Source organism: Oryza glaberrima, chromosome 6 (genome assembly GCF_000147395.1).
Source record: "Oryza glaberrima chromosome 6, OglaRS2, whole genome shotgun sequence".
Taxonomy (NCBI): Eukaryota; Viridiplantae; Streptophyta; class Magnoliopsida; order Poales; family Poaceae; genus Oryza; species Oryza glaberrima.
In genome coordinates this window covers 6,649,972-6,665,503 of record NC_068331.1, presented here as the reverse complement: position 1 = coordinate 6,665,503, position 15,532 = coordinate 6,649,972, and positions in this window count along the sequence as shown.

Sequence of the window (15,532 nt, the reverse complement as noted above, 5' to 3'; positions counted from 1 at the left end):
GGGTAAAGTAGAAAACATGGCTGAAAAGTAAATGAATATTGAAAAAGCGATTCGAGTTGATTGTGTGTTGTTTTTTTTTACAATTGAACAGGCATTGTCCTTTAAATAGGGGTCGGTCTTGCCTTCTACAGGCACTCCTCCACGTCCAACTCGGGATAGAGACCAATGGAAACCCGAAACATGTCTTCCCAAGCAAGGAAACCCGAGAACCGACGAAAACAAACTTGAGCTCGAACTCTAACGCTCTGACCGGCTACATACCTACGGTCAGACCGGCCCTACTAGCCGGTCAGACCGGCCACACACTTACGGTCTAACCGGCCCTATGAAGTAAACCCAGCACTTTCCAAACTTTGACAATTTTCTCTATTTCGTTTATAGGTGCCGAATTTAGGTGTAAACAAAATTAATAACCAAACGCTAAATTTCCTGATGCCCACTGGCAAATGATAGTTCAGTGCAGAATCATGACTTTTCCAACCATTTTTCATCATAACAACAAGGACATGTCATGTCCAATTTTTCATTGCCAATTGAAATATCTTAAGGATCCAATGATCCATATGTGTCATTTAGAAACGCAAGTTCTGGTCAAGCACTAGGGGCACCAGGCTTTCTTAATTTGGGCTCTTCTTTTCCTATCAGATAGCATGAGCAGATTGCCAGTTTGCAACGGCATTGCTATTCGCCTATTCCTGAGTATTTTAGTCATTAGGACATCGGAGATAGTCGCTGGTAGTAATTTGTTGGTGGTAGAATTAAGAACAGTATTCGCGGTCAAACCTCGAGTTTTAAATTGGTAGAATGCGCGTAGCCGTATGCAAGCCAGAAAAGAACCAGATCCGGGACGCCTCGGTATGAAATTGTGTCAAGAACAGGATGCTATTTCTGGGAATGAATTCTAATCCCTACCAGTCTGGATAAGTTAGAGCTTTTGCAGGAAAGAGAGAGAAATTGGAGCAAGAGGAGTGAGAGTGCGTTGAGTAGATGGTACCTATATAACTTTTTTTTCTCTCAAATGTAATTCAAATAGTTATATAAAATCTCCGGAAAAAATGGCAATGTAAACTACAGTGACATCAATCACTGGACCAAATATCAAGTCCAAAATTGATAAGAACGGTGAAGAAGAAACATACAGCGCTGCATTTTTTCTCTCTCAATGTGTGAGTTTAGTTTGAGATTTTATGGAGTAGTATATATATGTTGCATAGATATTATTAATTTTTGAAGATCTTTTATGATTATTTGGATGATATTTAAGTAAATGTGATGACATCTCCTTGAGTGATTAAAAAGGTTTTCTCTCTTTGTCTTTGCTACCGCAGTTTCGTGCCTACACCCTACAGAGGAAGCAAGGAATTAACAAGTCATAGGCAGGGCTTCCCAAACTGTCCACAAGGAGGTTCCCCTCCCACCTCCTTGATAAGACGGTTACCATGGTAATGCCAAAAACCATATGTATTTCATCTCCAAAATTTTGAATTCAAAATGTTCAAATCTTAAGGGTCATGGTTACCACAATTTGCTCGAGTTACAGCGTGGTATGCCACAGTAAGGCGTGGTAACCCCAGTCTTTGAGATGAAAAAAAAGAGAGAGAAAAATATAGGAAAAAAGAAAATCACAACCTCACATTTGACAACAACCAGAAAATATCACAATATAATATCCACAACAACAAATATTATAACATATACAATATAATTCTTAATTCTAAAGTAACGCCGCCTTGTAGTCATGTCGAAATATGAACTTAGCTTAGCCTTTTTTTTTTCAAAAAGAATTGCCATGAGATATCATTAGAAATCATATACTACTTTTAGTAATGTTTTGGGATTTTTCTCTCTTTTTTTCTTAAAAAAAATATTTCGAAGAAATTTTGTCAAACCTACTATTGTATTCCTTACTCGACCTACGTTAAACGTGGTAACCACATGGTTATTGATGGTTCGGGAACTGGGAAACATAGTTGTAGGTACTCTATGACTTCCCTTCTCTATAGTCGCTTTGAGGAAGGTTAGAGCAGACCGTCTGAACATTTTTCTATTTAAATTTCAAAATAAACCATATATAACCGTAATAGCTTATTTTCTAAAAATTGATCACGCGTGAAAAGCAAATAATTTTTTTAAAACACAAACAACGAACAGTAGTGGCAGGCACTGTACCATCACTACTCATGAAAGGTCAACAGTGTTTTGACACGTCACGAGGGGTGTGCACTGTGCAATATCGTTGCCACGACAGGCTTTTAATCAGCAACGAGTGGTCAAAATGTTCAAATCCAAATATATGCTTTAAAAAATTTAGTTTAACAATTATATGACAAAACGTTTGGAGAATTATGGTTTAGAGCACCGCTACGCATACTACTATTTTTTTTCTTACTAAATCTTTACTAACAATCATCTCAACCGTTTAATTTAGGTACATGGAAGTTATGAAAAACCTAGATGCACTCATAGCATGACACATCAGTGTTAGTAAGAATTTAGTAAAAAAAATTAGTAGGTATAGCCTTTTCCTATGGTTTATGTCTAACTTTAGTTTAGCTCAATTCGTCGAAACTGTGGACTTGCTACATAGCTTGCGGTTAACAATCCTGTGGCCATCTGGATTTTGCAATTTCTCTTGGCCCAGTCTAAGTTGAATCATGTGATTAAGCCTTTTGAGTAGCCTACTGCTGGTCCATGATTTGCAGGCCCAGAACTGGCGCTACTGGGCCCCCCGCTGGTCCATACATACCAGCCGGGCCAATTATTGTTTGGCCCAGGCATTCTGACAATAATAGTAAATCTTTATCTCAAAAAACCAAATTAAACGGAGACCGATGGCAGTAAAATCCATGAATGAAATTGCTATATTACTGTTGACAGGAAAAATGGAGAAAACTTTTTAATTCTTTAGCCGTTGGATGTGGTTTGAGATTCGTGATGGACTGATGGTGGGGAAGAAGATTTCCGCGGATGCGCGTGGAGTGAGGACGTACGCGCCGCAACATCGCTACACCAACACGCCCTTCTCGATTTTAGTATATAACAGGATGTGGATTTTCATTCTTCGAGAGGACATTTACTCGTTGTTTATATGTTATCTAAATAGTTATTAAAATTTATTTTAAAAAATTGACAACATAGATTAATACAAAATATATTCCTCCATAAAAATGCAAGATCAAATTCAACTTCTACAAGTTGCAACAAAAATAACAAATTAAACTGGAAAAAGTTATCACACATTTGCAACTATATTTGTTATTTCGTAAAATCTAAATCGAGAGCGCTCTCGATTTAGTCATAATGAGCGACCTAGTATCCAATCAGTCGTTGTCCAGATATGTCTCGAAGAATCTTACACTACAAGAAAAGAAGGAATTCTCAAGAGCCAATCCCCGTTGGGACTGATGCTGTTCTCGTTGGGAATGTTATTTTCAAGGGGATACTCTTGTAATTGGTGCCTTGGGATTAATGGCCTAGCTAATACTATCATTTGCTAGGACCCCGTTGAGAATAGCTTCTGCAAGAGCTAAATTCAAGAGCTTTCCTTGGAAATAATCCGTCTTGGTTGTTGCATATAACACTGACAATCTCAAGGGTTGCTCGTTGCAAATACCTTTTCAATTCAGTTTATTAAAAAAACTAATTATTTTTATATTATTAGTTAATTCTCCTATACAGAGAAATACCCTTGGGATTGTTTTGATTTATCATTTTTTTATTAATTCTAATTAACCAGGAATGATATTTTTAATTATTGTTCTTTTTATGCAGTACGTAGCAAATAACATCTGCATTGGATACTGCATCACATGATGCAACAATTATATTTGCTCTGACAGAAAAGCGTCAAAGGATTTTTAATGATCAATATAAACAGTAGACAATATATTTGCATTTAATCTAAGACAGGTCTGTAGACAATAACACATAAATAAAATAGTCTCAGAAGGTAAATTGATCAAACTGATTAATCTAGCAACTATAATAGGTCTGATAACATGATCCTGGATTCCTGATCTCTAAACGCTTGCAATTCGACATTAGCACATCCTAGAAACGCCAGAGGTCATCATTCTCACAAGTTCTTCCACAATGACCAGCTTGTGGCGCCTCTTCAGTAGTGTTCATCCCATTCTGAAATAAAATTACAGAATAAGCTACAAAGTTACTGAAAAACTATAAGGGTAGGTCTAAGTTTGAACTTATGAATGATACATAGCAGTCCATTTCTAAATTGAACTCACTAACTGGTATCGCAACTAAAGCCATACCATTGGCAGAACATTTTTAAATTGATCTATTGTTGTCCAAGAACCAAATTTTTCATAATGTTTGTTCAAGAGAATAAATAATAAGGATGTACAGTAGTAAAAAGATTGAAGTCAGTATATACCATGAGAAGTGCATGAAGGAACTCAGGGACAACAGAAGAAGATGGTCCATTTGCATCCTGTGATTTGAAAAATAATACCAGTTAGTATGTTCTTTCTAGGTAACAAAAATAGCTTTAATTTATACTTACATGGGAATGAGTTTCTGCCTTATCCTTGTCCACTGTCTGCTCTAGCCTTTCTATCCTTGATGCTAGTTCTTGATGAGCATTGTGCACAGCATTAGTGACTGCCTGCTGAACAATGTCTTGCACTTGCTGTTGTGTGTATAGTGGCTGTGTCTCCATGCTACCAGATGGTGCACTTGCTGAATTACCAACATGGTTTCTATCTATAATTCCTGGAAGACCATAATACCTTCCACGTTTTCTACCTTTAGTGAGCTGCACCCAAACATGCTGTTTGTCGACTTGATTGTTTTCTCCTTCCTTAACACGATCATTATACACCACCTAATTAAGATATGTAGTGGCACCATTGCATGGTTTTAGATGATTTCACTTTTTTTTATTGCCAAACTTGAAACTAGAAACTAGAATAAGCAGAACACATACCGCTAACTGTTCAGCTTTCTTGTTGGCATACTGTCCCTTGCCCTTTGCATGTCGATGTGTGCGTTCAAAGACATCAATATCATCAACATCTGTCCCTGCATTCTCAATTATCTATCCAAAAGTACATATCATAGTGAGAAGTCAAAGTAGTATAAATCATAATAGGAAAATCATTTAACTTTGGTACCATGGCTTGTTTATGCATAGCAACACTTCGTGAACCACAAGTATGATGAACACCACCTCCTTCCATCCGATTTTTGCTGTTTTGAGCTGACACCTTCTTTACATTTTCATCAGACCACAAGTCACACAACATATCCCACCACTTTTGCTCAATCCAATAAGGAAGGAATGCCTTCCAAAGTTGAGGATCATCAACATCAAAATCATCATGAGAAGGGGTATCTCCATCCTGTTGTAACTTAGTCGCACGCATATTTTCGATATGCTTCTCCAAAGAACGTTTTGCTTCAGATTTCTCATGTGACAAAGCTTGGCTAAAACGTTCAACAGCTTTGCGATAAAATAATCTAGCACAATCCTCTTCTCTACCATCAGCAAACTTAAAACGCAGCTGTAAAAGGATAAGGTAGGATGTCAATCCATTAAAAGAACCTAAATATTCTATGTGAATGCTAACACTGTAACTCACCAAAAATTCCTTCAGAATAGTTATCCTTGTATGAGCAGGAAAGTTGTGATAATGAGCAATGACAACTGCTTCATCCTCAGGCACCTGTTTGCCATGTTTATCCAAAGGTCTATATGTGCCAGGGTAGTGAGCTTTTATAAGACATGTGATGGTAGATGAAACATTCTTCTTCATAGGATTCGTAATCCAGGCACTAGAAACAACATGCCATTTACCAAGTTAGGTAATATTAGTGTAAAACAATGAAAGTGACAAAAAAATATGTTCAGCCATCATAATATTAGATTTATAGGAACTATGCATCTGTATTTCTTAAAATTTAACATGGAGTTTACAACAAGATTTTCAATTATTAACAACAATGATATACATATTATATGGAGTGTGTGTTTGTGTGTGATAGACAGTGTGTGTTTTAATATAAGCAGAAATTTAGAGTGTCAACTTACTCTTTATTGAGTGGAGTTATCACTGCCCTATCTTTCTCTGGAACTGGTGCCATCAAAACATTTGGACCACGACCACCCTTACTTTCTTTTGTTGAAGTAACCAAAGAATCTGAAGGTTCATCTTGTGTTGAATCCTCAAAATGGTCTTCAACTTCAGGATCCGGATAATGTCGATGGCGTCTTGACATAATACTTAACTAGTAAAAACAAGGGTTATTTTGCAAGCAAATGTACTCATTAAAGAATAGATAACATAGTAAATTTGTAATAATGCCACTGCTCATGAGAAAATGAAATAATAATATCACACACACACACACACACACACACACACATATATATCAATTGTTTAGTCACTAGAATCACTATCATTGTCTGAGTCATTATCTGATTCTATTGGCCCTTCATCTTCACTGCTGCAATCACTGTCCATGGCAACATAACTCTCTATGTTCTCATGGCTATTTGGTCTATTTAAAAAATCCATATCTTCTGGATCAACTTGCTCAACAATATTTGATTCATGAAGCAAGCTTTCATCAGCAAGCTCCTGTGAAATGTCAGCTCCAAGCTGCTCTCCCTCTTGATAATATTCAGAAACTACAGGAGGAAGCGAATCATCAACTTCATCGTCCATTGCAAGAACGGGTAAAGTACCAATTGGATTTGTCTTGAATGCAACCCACCAATCTTTTCTTCCACGTGGTGGCGATGGATATGGTGTATAATATACTTGGTCCACTTGGTATGCAAGCACAAAAGGCTCATATTGTTCCAATCTTGATGTATGGTTAACTTCAACTAGGCCTAGTGCTTTGTCATACTTCACTCCTTTCTTAGGATCAAACCAGTCACACTTAAATAGAGCCACCTTTAGATCACTATCACTCACATATTCCAACTCTATTATCTCCTGAATAGTGCCATAGTAGTCAGGCCCTTGGTTATCAAACCAATTTGCTGACACACAAACTCCACTATTTGTCGTTGTCCTCGATGATTTCTTTTGTTCATATGGTTGTGTACGAAAACGAAACCCCTGAACATCACATCCCTTATAACACTTAACCATGTATCGGGGCCCAATGGAAAGAGCCCTTACTTGTTCTTCAACTGTTTCATCTTTTCCAGCCTGTAGAATCAATTTTCATGAATCATGCATTAAAATAAATAATAATCCATCAGATATTATATCATGTATTCTTACCAACTCACGAAGCCAGGTTGGAAAATCTTTCTCATGCATCTCTTGTAATTGAGTTGTAGTGATGTTCCTGTTTTGTTGTTTCATCTCCCTATCAAATTTCCTGACATTTATTGCAATAACATAAATGTAATATGTCATATTCACAAAAATAGAGCCCAAGTAATAAAATAGGAAAACAGAATAATATATACTTACAAGACATATTTGTCAACTTCTGCACAATTGAGTAATGCATATACCCTAGTAGCCTGCCATTCTTCTCTTGATAAGTTACGTGATGTGCTCTTTCCAAGAGTGCGATATGGGATAGAGAATATAGACAGCCAGTCAGTAGGTGCTCTGAAACCACCATCATCATGTCTAGGGACGCGAGTGTGCTTTGTTCGCACATGATCAGCAAAGTACATAGAAATAAAATTAGAGACCTCCTGTACTCTATACCCCTCTACAATTGAACCTTCGACACGTGCTTTGTTTCGAACCTTCTTGCGAGCCTCATGTAACTCCCTATGAATTGAGCAGAAAACATAATTATGAAATTAATATACAAATTCACACTTTAGTACTTAACCAAAGAAACATACCTTTCAAATACATACATCCAGCGGTAAGCTACAGGCCCTCCAATTAAAGCTTCATAAGCTAGATGCACCACCAAGTGTTCCATACAATCAAAAAATCCAGGAGGAAAAATCTGTTCAAGTTTACACACAATGACTGGCACTTCCTTTTGTAGGTGCTTCATTTGTTCTATATCCACCTCTTTTGCACATAGTTGCCTAAAGAAGTAGCTCAGTTCTGCTAAACACTTCCAGATGTGCTTGGGGAGGAAATCACGAAATGCCACAGGTAGCAACCTTTCCATGAAGACATGGCAATCATGACTCTTCATTCCTATGATCTTGCCTCGATTAATATCAACACCCCGTGCTAAATTTGATGCATAACCATCAGGGAATTTAAGATTCTTAACCCATTGCAGTACCAATTTCTTCTGTGCCTTATCTAGACTATAACAAGCTTTTGGTTTCACCCATCGACCTATAGATTTTTGTTGCATATGAAGTTCTTTGCGATTGCATATATTGGCTAAATCAAATCGAGCCTTGACATTATCTTTAGTCCTCTTTGGGATATCCATCAAAGTATTCCATATATTGTCAAACACATTCTTTTCAATGTGCATCACATCAAGGTTGTGCCGTACTAACAACTCACACCAGTAAGGCAACTCCCAAAAGATAGATCTTTTCACCCAATTATGCTCCTTTCCAAAACCTTCAATCTCTTGATTTCCTGCCTTGGTACCAAATGTAATTTGAGGGAGAGATTTAACACAATCATACACTTCTGAAGATGATCGATGAATAGGTGGGCCATCTTTCTCCTCCTTATTCAGGATGAACTTGTCTTTTGCACGTCTAAAAGGGTGTCCCTTTGGTAGGAAACGCCTATGACAATCAAACCAACATGGTTTGCCTCCAACTTTTAGCCAAAATGACTTTGTGTCTTCCATGCAAATTGGACAAGCTAATTTCCCGTGTGTGCTCCAGCCGCACAACATCCCATATGCAGGAAAGTCACTTATTGTCCCCATAAGGGCAGCTCGCATGACAAAGTTCTGGTTTTTTGAGCGATCATATGTCACAACTCCTTCTGTCCAAAGTTGCAAAAGTTCATCAATTAGTGGACGGAAGAATACATCTATGTTCTTTCCAGGGTGCGTAGGCCCTGGTATAACCATGGTAAGGAAAATATTATGTGCCTTCATGCATAATGCTGGGGGCAAGTTATATGGGACAACAAAAACAGGCCAACAGGAGTAAGGGGTTGCAGTTTGATTAAATGGTGTGAATCCATCAGTTGACAACCCTAAACGCACATTTCGAGGCTCCTTTGCAAAATTAGGGTACTTTGAATCAATATGCTTCCATGTTTCACTCTCTGCTGGGTGAGTTAACTTTTTCTTTCTGCTTTCATTGTTGCACCTCTCTGATTCAAGCCCATCCTTGTGGTATGTCATGTGTGTTGCAGTGCCTCGTGACATGTAGAGCCTCTGTAGGCGTGGAATGATTGGGAGGTAGCGAAGCACCTTCTGTGGAGTGCCCTTCTTATTCTCAGGGAGTTCTAACCCTTCAATATTACGAGGCTCATTACATGTTATACATTTCCTTTTGTTAGCATGCTCCTTATAGTATAACATGCAATCATTCTTACAAACATCAATCTTTTGGACAGGCATACCTAAAGCTTCGACGACTTTCTTGCATTTGTAAAAACTCCCTGGCAAATTTGCATCTGGAGGCAACATTTCTTTCATAACCTTGACCAGCTCATCAAAGCAAGCTACAGACATATTATGGTCTGATTTTATTGTCAACAACCGAGAGACTGCAGATAATTGAGAGTGTTTTCCACACTTCTCCCACAATGGCTTGTCTGCTGCATCTAACATATCAAAAAATGAAGCTGCTTCAGCATTTGGAGGCTCTTCAATATTTTGACAAAAATTAGGCCCTGCGGCATCCAACACCATCTCATCTATATGATCTGACTCTCCATAGGCATTACCTCCTTCATTCATCTCATTGTCAATACTGCCTTCTGGTGTCTCACTGGTATCAGCTCCACTTTCACCATGTCTACTCCACACATGGTAATTTTCAGTAAATCCTTTATTGCAAAGGTGCATTTGAACTATTCTTTTGTCATGCAGCTGTCCATTCTTGCACTTCGTACAAGGGTATCTAACCCTTTTCTCTGCCTGACCTTGTAACTTTGATACAGCGTGTGACATAAACCTCTTAACTCCTTTCAAATACTCATCTGAAATGTATCCATTCACTACCCTTTTATACATCCAACTACGGTCCTCAGCCATTAATCTCACACTAAACAAGCTATTCTGACATGCAAATAATGGCTAGCCCTACACTTGAAATTATATGGTAAGGATGCATATTTTGAAAGATTATGTCAAGGAAGTTTATCAAAATAAGAAGAGGAAAGATTAGATGTAGACTAATAGCAAATCTTCTTTTAAATACAAAAAATAATTGCTCCCAGATAAATCATTATTAGTGATAACTTGAACATATTAAGTAGTACATATTTCTCTATAATTTGTTTACTCTGTCTACACTTCAATACACCAAAAGAATAAACAACATGTGTCTTAGCTTGTTTAATTTACTGAATTTTTGCACACATGCCAATGGTTTGCTATCAGATTGCACAATTATTAACATTCAAATTCCATCGTACTTTCAGGAGACCTGAATTTTCTAACCACTTAAAGCAATCCTGAGATTGCACAATTATTAACATTCAAATTCCATCATACTTTCAGGAGACCTGAATTTTCTAACCACTTAAAGCAATCCTAAGATCAGTACCAATCATAAATTAAACTATGTTAATAATTCCTACCTGTATATTCTAATCCGAAGAACTGATGATAGAATATATATCTACTAGAGATACTCGTAATTTTTGGGCAATAAAAATATCTAGTAGCGAGCAACTAAAGAATTAGAAACACAACCATCGTCAGGAACTTGAGTCATACATGTGCAAGTTAGAGAGCAAATTTTAGTGTGTATTACTTAAACCATAAACAAATTAATCCAATATCCAACATCCTGGAGCAAGGAGAGTAGAAGAAACCAAAAGGATGATGAACATTCTTTCAAAATCATTAGTTGAGATGCTCCTGGGATACAATCACAAAAGATGAAAATCACAGGACATGACAAAATTCTCACAGGGGAATTCCATCGAGCAACTGGTAGGCACACATTAATCAAGATGTTACCTGAGGAGGAAGGATCGGGGCACGGCAGAGCGGCACACTCCGACGAGGTAGGAGTGCTGGGCCTGGGTGTCAGGCACCGCCGCACCGGGCTACAGGAGGTGCCGCACCTGAAGGCTCGGAGTGCGACAGGGGTGCCGACCTGCGTCGAGGCAAGCGCACGGCAGGGGATTGTTAGCGATCACGCGAGGAAGAAAACAAATGAAGAAAATTGGGTGCTACAAACTCACGGAGGGGCAAATAAATTTCTCCAATCAGATGAGGAAATCACAATTAGACCGGTAAACATGGGGAGTGGGAGAGATGGGATAATGGGGGTGGACGATTTTGGGGGGAACGCCAGAAAATCGCGGGAAGGAAAAAGATGGATTGGGAATTGGGGGTTTTTTTCGTGAGAGCTAGAGAGCCCTTCTTTTTCTTTTTCTTTTTTTTGAGTTGACGGGGTTTTTCTAGAGGGCTGGCATGTTTTTTTTTTAAGTACGGGAAAACTTCCTTTTTTTCAGGGAGTGGGATGTGGCTGGGTCAAAACAAACTCCAGATATTCCCTCATTAAAAAACTAACTCAGGATAAAATATTGCATCAAAAATTTATACATGGTAATATTATTTATAAAATATATGAAATCTCGTGTTTTCTATTATACAAAAATTATGTAATTATTTTCAAAGTTACATGACCATAAGAGTAAAATATACCGTCTTTAAATATAGATTTTGCATCCTTTATTTCTAGATAATCAATCTAGAATTTTTTTAATTTTTTTCAATTTTTATAACGATCGTTGCTACGGGAGTAGAGCCACCAGTAATAACATAAGTGTGGTAGGCGTGTACAATAATACCTTCGACTAAGTGGCGGTCATGGAGCTTGACGACGAAGATAGAACAGTGGCAACGCTACTCAACCTGTCAACCATGGAGACCGTGTATATAAGACCTCGGCAACGACAACAGTGGTTACAATAATGTATTGATTAGAGGGTTGGCGTGATGGCGACAAGTAGTAGCTACTAGAGTGTTACTCCCTCCGTCCCAAAAAAAAGACAAACCCTGGTTTCCGTGCCCAATGTTTGACCGTTCGTCTTATTTGAAAAAATTATAAAAAAAATTAAAAAGACAAGTCACGCACAAAGTATTAATCATGTTTTATCATCTAACAATAATAAAAATACGAATTATAAAAAATTTTCATATAAGACGGACAGTTAAAGTTGGACACGCAAACCTAAGGTTTGCCTTTTTTTAGGACGGAGGGAGTAGGTAGTAGTGACAAGCATGCTAGCATGGGAAAATATCCCTCTAGAGTAGAGGTGCCAATGTACTGATAAATTTTTATACGGCAGATACAACGGTGGGCACCTTCTCTCGTTTGCATGACACTTGTTAGATATGGCTAAAAAAATATATCATGGCGTTACACCATTTTATTAATGTAATATTTAAATAAAACCTATACTAAAATATAACCTTAGATGTGACTCGGTATCTCTACTATTAAAATATTCGTGTTATTAAAAGATCATGATAATTAATTTATGTTTTTCTATTAATGGAAGACAAACAGTTATGCATGTCACACGCACATGCCCTGTTTTTATCATTTGCAGGCCCTTCCGAATAGTTCATTTATATTTTTTTTATAGTACTGGAAATGAGGTCGCGTGGTCGACATTTTATATTAACATGTTTCATACAATTTTTATCGGTTAGCTATACTTTAATTAGCAAACTAAAACTTAGTAAATGTAAAAGAAGTTTTTGACAGTACAAGCACAATTTCATTTGCAATTCTTTAATTTAATTTTTTATTTAGCTATTTATAGAGTTTTTTTTACAGAAATCAATTAAATATATTTTTATTTTTAGATAATGTTTAATCTATTTATAAATAAAAACAAGCTCACAAGATCCATGCATGGCTAGCGTAATACTAGCAATTAACTAACTGTAAAATTTATATTATGTAATTTATATTACAAAGGGATGCTTTATTTCATACAATCCCAAGGACCATCGCACATGCCTTGGGGATGACGACATTCTGCAAGGGTACGTTCATGACCCTTGCAAATAAACATTATTAGCAAGGAACTAGAGTGATGGTAGCAGATAAGGATCTTCTGCAAGGCTATACTATTGCAAGGGGAAATACTCTTGCCAATAGTTGCATTTCTTGTAGTGTTACTTTACTAAAGTACTAATTGATCAAGCATGTAGAACAAATATTCCTATCATCTATGCTTCAAATAAAATATTCTCTTAAATTACTCATCCGATTAACAATCCGATTACACCGTTGTGTTCGTAACAATTAAATCTTTAGAACAAGATCTCACATGATTATATTTTGATAAAAATCACAAATACTTTTATAATATATCTAAATTACTTTTAGATTTCACTAAGTTACTTCTTAAATATATAAAAGTAAATTCAATAAAGTTTTAAAGTAATTAACATATATTATAGAAGTTACTTTCTTTTTGTTATAAGTTACTTCTATAATATATGTAAATTACTTTTAGGTTATATTGAATTACTTTTATATGTCTAAAAAGTAACTTAGTGAAATCTAAAAGTAATTTAGATATATTACAAAAGTAATTTATATTTTTTCATCAAAATATAATCATGTGAGATCTCGTTATAAAGATTTAATTGTTACGAACACAACGGTGTAATCGAATACAACGGTGTAATCGGATTGTAGATCGGATGAGTAGTTTAAGAGAAAATTGTATTTGAAGTGTAGGTGGATATTATTTATCATAGATGGAGTGGTAGCTGGTTTAGACAAACCAGCTACCACTAGCTGTGTAGCCATGTCCTTGTTATTTTGTTACAACTTGTAGAAGTTGAATTTAAACTTGCATGTTTGTGAAGTGCTATATTTCATATTAATTTATGTTACCATTTTTTTTTCATATTTCTTGATGAATATTTAGGTGACATTCACGAAATGAGGGGATATCCCCTTGAAGGATGAAACCACTTTCCTATATAACAAGTATATTATAGTGTAACTTTACTGTGCAATGCTATTACATTACCAATTTTTTATTAGTTAGATTTTAATTTGTTATTTTTATTACAACGTGTAGAAGTCGAATTTAATATTGCATGTTTGACTGTTTACGAAGTGATATACTACCTCCGTCCCAAAATGTAACAATTTTTGGCTATGAATATGGACACACAGTTGTCCAGATTTATAGCTAAAAATACTTATATTTGGGACGGAGGGAGTATTATATATAAATATATCTTGTTAGAAAATTTTAATTTTTTTATAACTATCTACCTCCTTTGTTTCATATTATAGGACTTTCTAGCATTGTCCATATTCATATATATATATATGTATATGTATATATATATATGTATGTACCTATATATATATATGTACCTATATATATATATACATATATATATATATATATATGTCAATGAATATAGACATATATGTGTGTCTAGATTTATTAACACTTATATAAATATGGAGAATGCTAGAAAGTCTTCTAACCTGAAACGGAGAGAGTAGTTGACATGTAATGAACCAGTGGACATACACCAGGTGATTTATATATTCTCTTATAAGTTACATTTAAAGTATTTTGAGTTATTTTGTGTCGACAGTAATATATCCATCCATGAAACGTTCGTGCAATTTTTTAAAGTTGTTGTAGGATCGAAACACAAGAACTAAGCCAACCAGAGAGGGGAGGGGGTGAATGGTTGGTATGTCCAAAAACCCAAACTTTTCACGGAATAAAAAGTTACCCTCAAATTCGATGTAGATCGGTCTGACCGAGGTTGATCAACCGGTCTGATCGTGCCTGTGCCGCCGGTCTGACCGGTGTAGATCGCCCGGTTGGACCACCCTGAAATTGCCTCTTCCTCCTGAAGCCGCCGCCGGTATGGTGTCGGTTAGACCGCCGAACCCGAACAAACACAATTCGAAGAACTCTCGGAGTAGATGACAACTTTATCGCTTTCTCTCTGTGTTTACAAAGTACAACACTCCTTACAAAAATCTCGACTAAACTTGAAACCCTAACTAAACTATCAACTCAATGCTCTCAAAAACGATATTGGGAAGCCTCGCGCTCCCTCTCTATTTATACATAAGGTAAGTAGCCTAAAGCCACGAACCAAACTCATACTAGAAGTCCTAATCCACCTAGGAAACCTTCTCGTAAAAAAAACAAACTTTACAAACTCTAATCATACCAAATTTGGGCTCCTTCCAAATTCGACTCCGCATCCCATACGCACACAATACCTCTATCGTATGCCATATGGAATCTCCACCAACCACGTGCATTGAACTCTATCCTAAGTATCCCGCATGATATCTGACCGTCATGGACATCGCCTTATCCTGAAGCCGACTCTCGATCCATCACCGGCAATACTCTCCCGAGGCATCAAGTCACCTATACGTAAATCAAACAAAGAAACCATA